The sequence below is a fragment of the Artemia franciscana genome, chromosome 2 (genome assembly GCF_032884065.1).
Source record: "Artemia franciscana chromosome 2, ASM3288406v1, whole genome shotgun sequence".
Classification (NCBI taxonomy): domain Eukaryota; kingdom Metazoa; phylum Arthropoda; class Branchiopoda; order Anostraca; family Artemiidae; genus Artemia; species Artemia franciscana.
Window position 1 is genome coordinate 67,060,922 of NC_088864.1, and position 10,358 is coordinate 67,071,279.

Below are 10,358 nucleotides of genomic sequence, written 5' to 3' on the forward strand. Positions count from 1 at the left end.
AAACGAACTATAGAACAGGCAATGTTTTATTTGACAACTATTATTAATGTGGCATTAGATAAAGGTTTAAAATTAGGTGCAGTATTTTTAGATCTGATAAAAGCTTTCGACATGGTGGACCATGAACTTCTTCTTTCAAAACTACAAAGTTTTTAGGGGAATATCACATTTACGTCAGTAGTGCTGCCCTGAGCCGTGAAATCAGATAGACAAAATTAATTAGTTAGATTTGACAACACTTCATATAAAAAATTCAAACATTAACAATGTTTTGATTCCCAGAGACAATTATGTCTCCAAGGGAAAAGCTACGCCTTCTTTAAGGTTCTCGTGCTCCAAGTTTTTAGTTTATTTGTTAATGATTTTTCTCGTATGTTTTTTTTTTTTGAAATTTGGTGCATGCTATTAGCAAAAACCGTATAACTGCATATGAGATCTTTATCATAAAAGATTGAACTCCCAATTTTTTGGATGTTTCTTTTTAATATATGTGGCTGTTTAAGTTCCATTTAACCAATTCAAACAATCAGATTTCATTTTCACTGTCCTTGGTACTTTAAAGAAGTCCTTCCATAGGCTTTGTAGTCGCTAATCCTTTAAAAACTTAGTGACTTAGTAAAACGATTATTCTAAATCATTCTTTTTTTTCGTACATTTGAAAGAAAAGGACTTTTCTGTTAATTATTTGAGGTCTATTGTTGCTAGTTACTTTTATTCTTCTCCTTAGGTCTTGAAGTACCCTTCGATAAGTGTTGGAAATCTCCTTTAAATTCTTTTCAGTGGAAAATCAATACTGGAACAACTCATTGATCCGTGACAAGTTCGAGTTTGGAGACACAACGTCAAAACAGATGTGAGATGGTATTTCGACCAATAACGTTTGCAACCTCAGCAATTCTTTTTCCATAAGTTGTTGTTTGTTTGTTTTTTTTGTTGTTGTTTTTTTAATTGTAAGTGTCTTGGTTTTTATCCCGCTTTTCTTGCAATGTTAGATATTTGTAAGTATCTTATAAGGTTCGTAGTGAGGGAGCAATTTTAAACGAGAGGGTGGGGGAATTTTTACATTTTTGAAGCAAAACTGTTCTTGAAAAGGAATTTAATCACTCATAATGTGTGTATCATCACATTCGTGAGTTATTAAGCTTATGTGGCTAACGGTTTTGCTCCTGTAAATTAAGGGCAATAGAAAATGGTGCGATGTTCATTATTGTTCAGTAAATCACTGCTCTGGTAACTCTATATAACTCAGTCCTTTTTAAATTATTCGATGTCTGAAAAATGGTATCGCTACCTTGATTATCCTTGATTGATAGTAATTTGTGAGGAAAGGTAACCTTACCTTTGACCTTAGTTCCTCCAGAGCCATCGGTGGCGCATAGGGCGTCGACAAAGCCTCTCCATTCGTCTCGCGTTGGTGCTGCAGCGATGATGTCTTCCCATTCATGTATTAGTGAGGTGCCGGCCGTCCTCAGATCTCGGTCATATGTTCGTCTCAATGTATTTTTAGGGCGGCCTCTCTTTCTTCTACCGTCTGGCTTCCATTCATAGGTTGTTCGAGGAAGGCGGCTCTCTTCCATACGAAGAACGTGTCCCGGGTATGTCCACCGCCTTCTTTTCAGCCACTCAATGACTGGAGGTTGACTTGTTTTTCTGCGTATTTCTGCATTTGTAATTTTTTGTTGCCAGCTTATATTCAAAATTCTTCTGAGGCTCATATTTTCAAATGCAAGGATCCTTTTTTCAAGCTGGGTGTTTATTTTCCAACATTCACTTGCGTAAAGGAGAATTGAGAGTACATTGCTGTTGAAGAGTCGAAGCTTCAGTCGCATTGAACATTTATTGCTTCTCCAATAGGCTTCAATCTATTGAAGGCAACTGTAGCTTGTCCAATTCTACGTTTAATCTCAGTCGAGGTCTCTCCGTCACAATCAATCCAGCTACCCAGGTACTTGAACTCCTGGACTTGTTCTAGATCCTTGTTTTTGCAATGGAGAACAAGTGGCGAAGTTGTGATGGCCATGCTCTTCCATTCGCCAATGTTTATCTTTAGCCCAACATTCTCTGCATTCTCGGTAATAATGTCAAGTAGCTGCTGCAACCGTTCTTTAGACTCTTCGAGAAGGACAACGTCGTCCGCGAAGTCCAGATCGAACAGTTGCTTGTTGCTTACTTTTACCCCGTAGCCCGATGCGAATTTTAAGGGCATAGTCCATTATAATTATAAAGACCATGGGGGAGAATACGCATCCTTGACGAACACCAGACATGATCTTGAAAAATATGGTTGTACCGTTTTCGGTCTTAACGCAACATTCCGATTCTTCATAAAGCGCTATAATCATATCTACTATTTTCTTGGGAATTCCGTAGTATTTCAAAACTCTCCACAAGCAATATCTGTCAACTGAGTCAAATGCCTTTCAAAATCAATGAATAGGAGGTAGAGCTTCTTGTTCCATTCTTTTGATACTTCGACAAGCATTTTCAGTACAAATATTAGATCAGAACAGGATCTCCCAGTTCTGAAACCATGCTGCTCTTCTCGTAGAGTTGCGTCTAGTGCTTTCTGCAGACGCTGCAATATGACGGAGGCTAATAGTTTGGATGAGGCAGGGAGAAGATTGATGCTTCTCCAGTTATGGCAGTTCATCAAGTCTCCCTTTTTGAAGAGTTTGACTATAATGTCTCTGCTCCAATCTCTTGGGACCTTCCCTAAGGTCCATATTTTGGTGAAGAGGGAGAGCCAAATGGATATACAGGTACTAATTGAGTACCTCAGCATTTCTGCTGGAATGCCATCAATACCCGGGGCTCGTCCATTTTTTAACTTCTTTGCTGCATGCATGATCTCCGCACTCGGAGGATCTGTATTGATGTCTAAATACATAAAAGGGATATCAGGTACGTTTGCTCGGTCACAAGTTCTCCATCTGTTCAAAAGTTTTTCGAAATGGGAAGCCCATCTCTCGTCAATTTTTTCTGAATCAGATATAATTGATCCATTTTCGTCCTTGACAAGGGTGATTCGGCTGCTTTTTTGTCCTACCATCTCATTTGTCAATCGGTAGACAGTCTTGGAGTGACCCTTCCTAGCAGCTTCTTCAGCTAAAGCTGCTTTCTTTTCAAAGAGCTGTCTCTTGTCATTTCTTGCATTCTTTTTTACCTCTTTATCTTTTTCTTTGTATAATTGTTTTATTGCCAGCTCTGAACCCTTGTAGTAGCTATGAGCATGGCTTGCTTGAGTGCCTTTCGTTCGTCAATCAGTTTCCATGTTACGTCAGAGATCCGCCTTTCCTTTGGTTTCTTTCGGAAATCTAGCTTTTCTTCGGCAATCGTCGTTTATGCACTTTTTATTTTCTCCCATTTCTCTTCGACGCTTTCTGAGTCTTTTGCCTCAACAGCCAAGGCATCAAATTTGTTCCATAACGATATACAGAAATCTGTGGATTTTTCAATCCTGTAGCTTGTCCGTGTCGTACAGTTTCTTCAGATCTTGCTGTGTCTTCTTTTGGGCACGTAGTTTGATCTGTATGTGGGCGATCATGAGCATGTGATCCCACTGGGCGTCTGCTCCTCTATACCCACGCGCGTCTAACAGACTTGTACGCCACCTCCTGGTGATCAGGAAATGGTCAATGTGGTTTCGCGTTGAACCATCTGGAGATGTCCATGTGTACTTGTGCACATTTTTATGCTCAAAGAGTGTTCCACCAACGACAAGGTCATTACTTAGCGTGAAGTCTACTAGTAATGCACCATTTTCGTTAATCTGGCCAAGTCCATGTAGGCCTAGGATTTCCGGACAGTACTTGCGATCGGCTCCTACTTTGGCATTCAGATCACCAACAACACATAGAACATCATGTTTGGGGATGTCTTTGGTGACAGCTTGCAAGGTTTCATAGAAGCTATCTTTGACATCATCATCCGCCTCATTGGTAGGAGCTTAGCATACAATGACAGAAACCTTAGTGTGTGTTGTAGCTAATCGTGCAAACAAGATCCTTTCTTTTATTGGAGTCCATTTGAGCATTGTTCGGTGTGTTGCGGGGGACATCATAAGTCCTACACCTGCCCGATGATGGTTGTCCTCTCTGCTATACAACAGCACATATCCATGATGTAGTGTTTCTTGGTCTACACCTTTCCAACGTGTTTTGCTTATGGCCAGGATGTCAATATTATATTGCTTCATCTCTCTGAGAACTTACTCGGTTTTTGATAACTGACTCATAGTTCTCACGTTCTAGAAGCCGATTTTGTCGGTTGTTTCGCAGTCAATAATCGTGTCCGGGGGTGTGCTGGGCTCGTTGTCAGGGGGGAAGATGATTCTTCTGAGGGATTTATCGACGTTTCCGTTGCTGGGGTTTTTTTTACAGGGACAGGTAACAAACCTGTCGCTCAACCCTCCTCCTTCATCCCGACTCCATAGTAACCGAAACCCTTAAAAAATGGAATTTTCATATCAATAGTTACATTAAAAGAATTGAATTTTCATGCTGATTTTAAATATATAAGTTTCATCAAGTGTATTTTTACCCATCAAAAGTTAAGAGCCTGAGAATATGTGCCACATTTTAGAAAATTGGAGGAAACACCCTCTAAAAGTCATAGAATCCTAACGAATCACACCATCAGATTTAGCGTATCAGAAAACCCTTCTGTAGAAGTTTCAAGCTCCTATCTACAAAAATGTGGAATTTTATATTTTTTGCCAGAAGACGCGTCACGGACGCGTGTTTCTTTTTTCAGGGGTGATCGTATCGATGTAGTGGACCTAAAATGTCACGAGAGGGCTCATTCTAACGGAAATTAAAAGTTCTAGTGTCCTTTTTAAGTGACCTACAAATTGGAGGGCACCTAGGCTCCCTCCCACAATCATTTTTTCCAAAAGTCACCGGATCAAAATTTTGAGTTCGTCATTTTGTTTAGCATAGTCAAAAAGCCTAATAATTATGTCTTTCGGGACGACTTAATCCCCAACAGTCCTCGGGGGAGGGGGGGCAAGTTACAAATTTTGACCATTGTTTACATATTGTAATGGTTATTGGGAAGTGTACAAACGTTTTCAGGGGGACTTTTTTGCGTTAATGGGCGGGGGGGATGTGTTACGTGGGAAGACCTTTCCATGGAGGAATTTATCACAAGGGAAGAGAATTTCCATGAAGGGGCCGCTGGATTTTCTAGCATTATTTAAAAAAAAACAATGAGAAAAAAATCAGCTGAAAGTAAGGAGCAGTATTAAAACCTAAAACCAACCGAAATCATTACGTCATCCTTGCGTGTCGCTCTTTCCGCTAATGTTTTTTATTGTTTTAAATAGTAGAGTTGTGAGAAAGAGTCAAACTTTAGCGTAAAGAGCGTGGCGTTGAGGAGGGGACAACCCCTTTCATATACGGATAATTTATGTTCGTATTAAGTTTTAATATCGCTCCTTTCTTACAGTTAAAAAAGATTTTTTTTTTTTTTTTTTTTTTATTGATGAACGGATTGATGCCATAATTATATGTTGTCATATCTTCAAAAGCAGAATAGAACAGAAAATAGTTGGAAGATAAAAACATAACAAGTTTTGAAATTCCACATTCAAGCCCAAGTTATTGACAATTCCATTTTCATAGTGACCACCTGAAATGAAAGTCTTATAATCTCCCAGTCTTATTAGAGTGGGAGGACATCTAATCATCAGCCCATTTGAGGGAAGAATAGAAGCTATTCACAGATGCATGTGTGTCTTTAAAGGCAAGGGGGGGGGGTAAGGTCCTAGGTGAAGTATTATGCTGGACTGATTTTTTTTTAACCCAAGGACAATCTATTGTAAATTTTAAGTTCGTAGAAAAATGTTAAAACTTCGAAATGAAAAAGTCAAAAGGTAAAGAATAATTTTGAACAAATCTCATACTAGCAAAGACTATTTAGTATTTACGACATATTTTACTTATTACAATGCTTTATTTATCTAGCTGGTCCAGTTAGACCAATTTTTTAAGACATTTGACTCTGTTTAGAACATTTTGACAAAATATTGGCTCCTTACAATCAAGCTAGTCTAAGCTCCCTCTATCTGAAGACTTCCAACTAGCATGTGTTCATAAATGGTGGTAGGAAAGGAAGGCAGGACCTTCCTTATTTGAAAAGGAAAGACTATATATTTCACACAATAGGAACTAACCTGCTGTGTAGGCTATTTCCCCAACTTTGTCTTTGGGTTTCTGTAGAACGAAGCGATTTTCAAAGTCTTGCTGAGGTGCAGTGAAAGATTTATTTCAAAAAGAAAATTATTTTCAGAAATCGTCAAAGAGCTTAAAAACACCAGATAACTTCATACTTCAAATCCAATTAATATTGCTACAACAGAGTAGTATAATGTTGGAAAAATCAGAAACAAACAAACTCCTTGTAGGATTCTTTGATTTATAATTTATTTAAAACCTAAGCACATAGAACAAAATCATAATATAAGCACAAGCATAATAGCACAAGAAAGAGGATAAGTTCACAATGCTGCATCTTCCTTCCTTCCATTTAGGAACGTCTGCTTAGATGTCCATCCTTAAGGGTTGTCTAGTCACTCTGCCGCTGCAGGTATACGGCATGACCTTTGGTGTGGTGGTTGAGTTCTTGTGGCTGGGCAAGTAGAGGCCGCATTTTGGGATGCAGGTACAATACCCGGTGGGGGCAGGGGTGGTGAAGATTCTTCGCCTTTTTTTCCTGGGATTTAGAGATTTCTTGATAGAGCACATTGGGAGGGTTTGGTTGAGGGGGTGACGGAGGTGTAGCTACTTTCATCCCCTGTTATTGGTGGGATCTTGACTGTGTCTCGGCTGGGGTAAAAGGACTCCGGGAGATATGGACTCTGTTTCGCCGTAGTCTGGAACCGTCTTCTGTCTCCACTACGCATGACCTGTGGTTTCAGCAATGAAGTGTGATTTTTGCTTTTTTCAAGGGGCTGTTCGCTTTCTTCTGGACATAAGCTTGGTCGTTCTAGTTATGGCTGAGGTAGCGGTTTCGCGGACTTATCATGATTGGATTTCTGTCTTTCCTGTTCCTTCGACCTGTGTTGTAGAAAGGTATGGAGGGGGATGGTTTTGGGTCTCAGCTGATGGTGGGGCAGACCGCAGCTGACGACTCATTAGGATTCGGGTGGGTAAGGCATGACCGTCGACTGGGCTGTTTCTGTATTCTAGAAGTTCAATATGAGGGTCACTGTCAATATGTGTGTTCAAAAGCAACCAGACTTAGAGATGGAAGTTACTATGTGAAAGATATGGTACATCTTTTCTTCTAGTTAGGCTACAGACTGAGCCTTGTATCAATGAACTGGACAGCCAAAGAGCTCAAAATGCTTGATCAAGTGTCTGTGAAATTCGGTTAAGAAAGTCGAGGTAAGCTATACTTCTCCAAACGGCAAGTGAAAAACTTAGGTAAATTCAATAAAAGTGAGGATTTTAAGGCTCAAAAAGGGGGGAGTGGAGAGGATATTTCACAGTAATTCTTTAATGGACGGAGACTTGAAATGCGGAAAGGTATGGTTTTAGTCCTAAAATTTTCAAATTTCCTTTATTTTCCTCAATTTGGTGGGACGGGAGAGCTTTTCTTCCACTTATAAGAAGAATAGAAAGAGACGAAAGAAAAGCAAGAAACCCAAAATGCAGTTACTCATATTTAGATTTCATGTCTCATATATTCATGTTTTCGCATTTAACCTTGCATGTTGCTAAAATTTACGAAACATGATGTGCTGTTGGCTCTCCATAAAGAGCAGATGAAGAGAGATCGTATCAAAAAATAGTCGTATTTACGCGTTTAGTAATGTAAGGTCTTTAGTGAACACCCACAATGTATGAAAAGTGTGGTTCAATCCTGCTTTCTTAAGCCTGTGTGGGCTATAATGAGAGAACGGTTGGGATGGCTAGGACAAGACTGGTGCCCAACTAATTAGGAGATTCTCCCTCCCCCCACAGAAAATGCTTCAAAATACAGTTTCTCTCCCTCCAAAATCCCCCATTGAGAATTTCTCCCCGGGAAAAGACCCCTGGAGAAAAATCATTTAGTAAATTATGACCCTGTGAAAATTTCCCTTGAAACATCTCACGTTATGTTTTGTCAGAAAGGAAGAAATTAGACAACAAAAAGATTTTCAAGTACGAATTCGGGCAAATCCCACCAGTGTAAATCTTCCCCTGGAAAGCCTACTCCCAGAAACTAGTCTTTTCACGTAAAATTCCCATCATGAAGATGGAGAATACTCTCAAGCTGAAAATATCCTCTCCCCCCTAAAAAAAATGCTTGTACGCTTCCAAATAACAAGTACGATACGTAAGCAATAGAGAAATTACAGCCCCTTTTCAAGGCATTCTGCTATCCCTAAAGCCACAGTTATCTGGATCTTTCAGCTTTTGTAAGCAAAATTTATATTGTAATTTTTGATTTTGGGGATATTGGCGTGGGTGGGGATAGTTTTCATCTAATGTTTTTGGTCACTTAAACCATGCACTAGAAGTTTTATTTCATTTCTGATCTCCTCTCTAGATTTTGTTGGTTTTGCAGTTCAATACGATAAACCTCGAGGAAGATGCACAGAAAAAAAACTGACATCCGTAATCATTCTTCTGGCAAAAAATTAAAGATTTCACATTAGCACATAGAAACTTGAAATCATCACATCAGGGTTCTCTTATATGTTCAACATAATGATATGATTTTCATTGGTATGCTATTGATGGTTTGATAGTTAAATGGAATGCTTAAGGGATGTTTCCCTTTTTTCCAATATTTCACAAATTTTCTTAGGCTCGTAACTTTTGACGGGTGACGTTCAATTTAATGCATTGTGTATGATTTTAATTAGTAATCCTGAAAATTTAATCCTTTTCATATCCTTTTCTTATCAAAACTTTGTTTTTAAAATTTGGTTACTTTGGAGCCACGTCCCTCATTACTTACAGTTCTTTAACACAAACTGCTTGGTATTTTTAAACGTTCATTAACGTTCTATAGACAATAGGTAATTTATAAATGACGGTGTTAGTAATAAAATTTCGACTTCTCAAATAAGAAAAACCTGAAAAAAGAATCCTTTCAGAGCCTTGGTAGTAATCTTGCTGCCGAGGCTCTATTGCTGAAAACTCGGACTCAAGCTGGAAAATTAAACTTTGGATAAAACTGAACCACTTCTAGCTATTCTGCTAGAGCTATCCGAAATCTGAAAAAAAGCATTTTAGCGACTAAGAAAAATTTTTCAAGACGCTATTCTATTATAAAAAAGGAACTGAAAATATAAAATGTGTCATACAGAATTAAATTTGAAAAAAAATGCATCACAAAATAGTAAATAAAAATTACTAAATAAAAATAAGTAATTTTAATAGCTATAGGTCTGTTCAAAGTTTTTGAAGCCCTTGAAATTATGTACTAGTTCATTTTTTCTTATATTTGTCCTTTAGAAAGGGCAAAATAATTTGACAGTTTACACCCACCATGGAATAAATTTTGACCAAGATCTATAGAAATTTTACACTTCGTATTCTTAGGTTGGCTCTTTTTGGTCTCAAGATGGATGTATCACGAGTTTGCCTAACTGGTACAATGATAAACTAAAATTTAGTCCATAGAAAACCTGCAAAGAGTTCTAAGAGCTTGCAAGGATTTGAACTTATGATAAACTGAAAGTGACTTATTCTTCGTTAAATCAAAACGTCATATTAGTGATAAATGGCCGACGGGGAGCCAAGACCCAGTATTGGTAACACCCTGAATTCAATAAAATTTTTGATAGAAAAACCTCTTTGGAATTGTAATAACACATTTTCTGTAAGCTTCTTTTTATTATCAAGAATTTTAACAAACATGGAATATAATATTAGCTAAAAATACTCGGCAATAAAATCCTATGCATTGGTCCCTCGTGCTTGTTATACAAAGTTTGAATATTCTTAATTTTTATAAGAAGGAGAATATAAACTTCTTGGCATTAAATAAAAGAATTACCAATTTTAAAGAAAAAAAACCTAAACATGACCCTGAGTCATATAGACCCATAATGATTACCCCAGTGCTGGGAAAATTAATGGAGAAAATGATTTACCATCGGCTGCTATGGTTTGTTGAGAAGAATGATCTGATACCTCACACTCAAACTGGCTTCAGGAAACACCACTCATCAACAGATGCTTTCATAGTGTTAACAAATGCAATAAATGAATCCCTATAAAAAAATAATGTCTTAACTGCTGCATTCCTAGATTTTGAAGGAGCATATGATAATGTTGACCACCAGATTCTCTTAGTTAAACTTATAAACCTTGGACTACCCCCCAAACTTGTATCCTTCATAAAATCCTTCATAGAAAACCGAA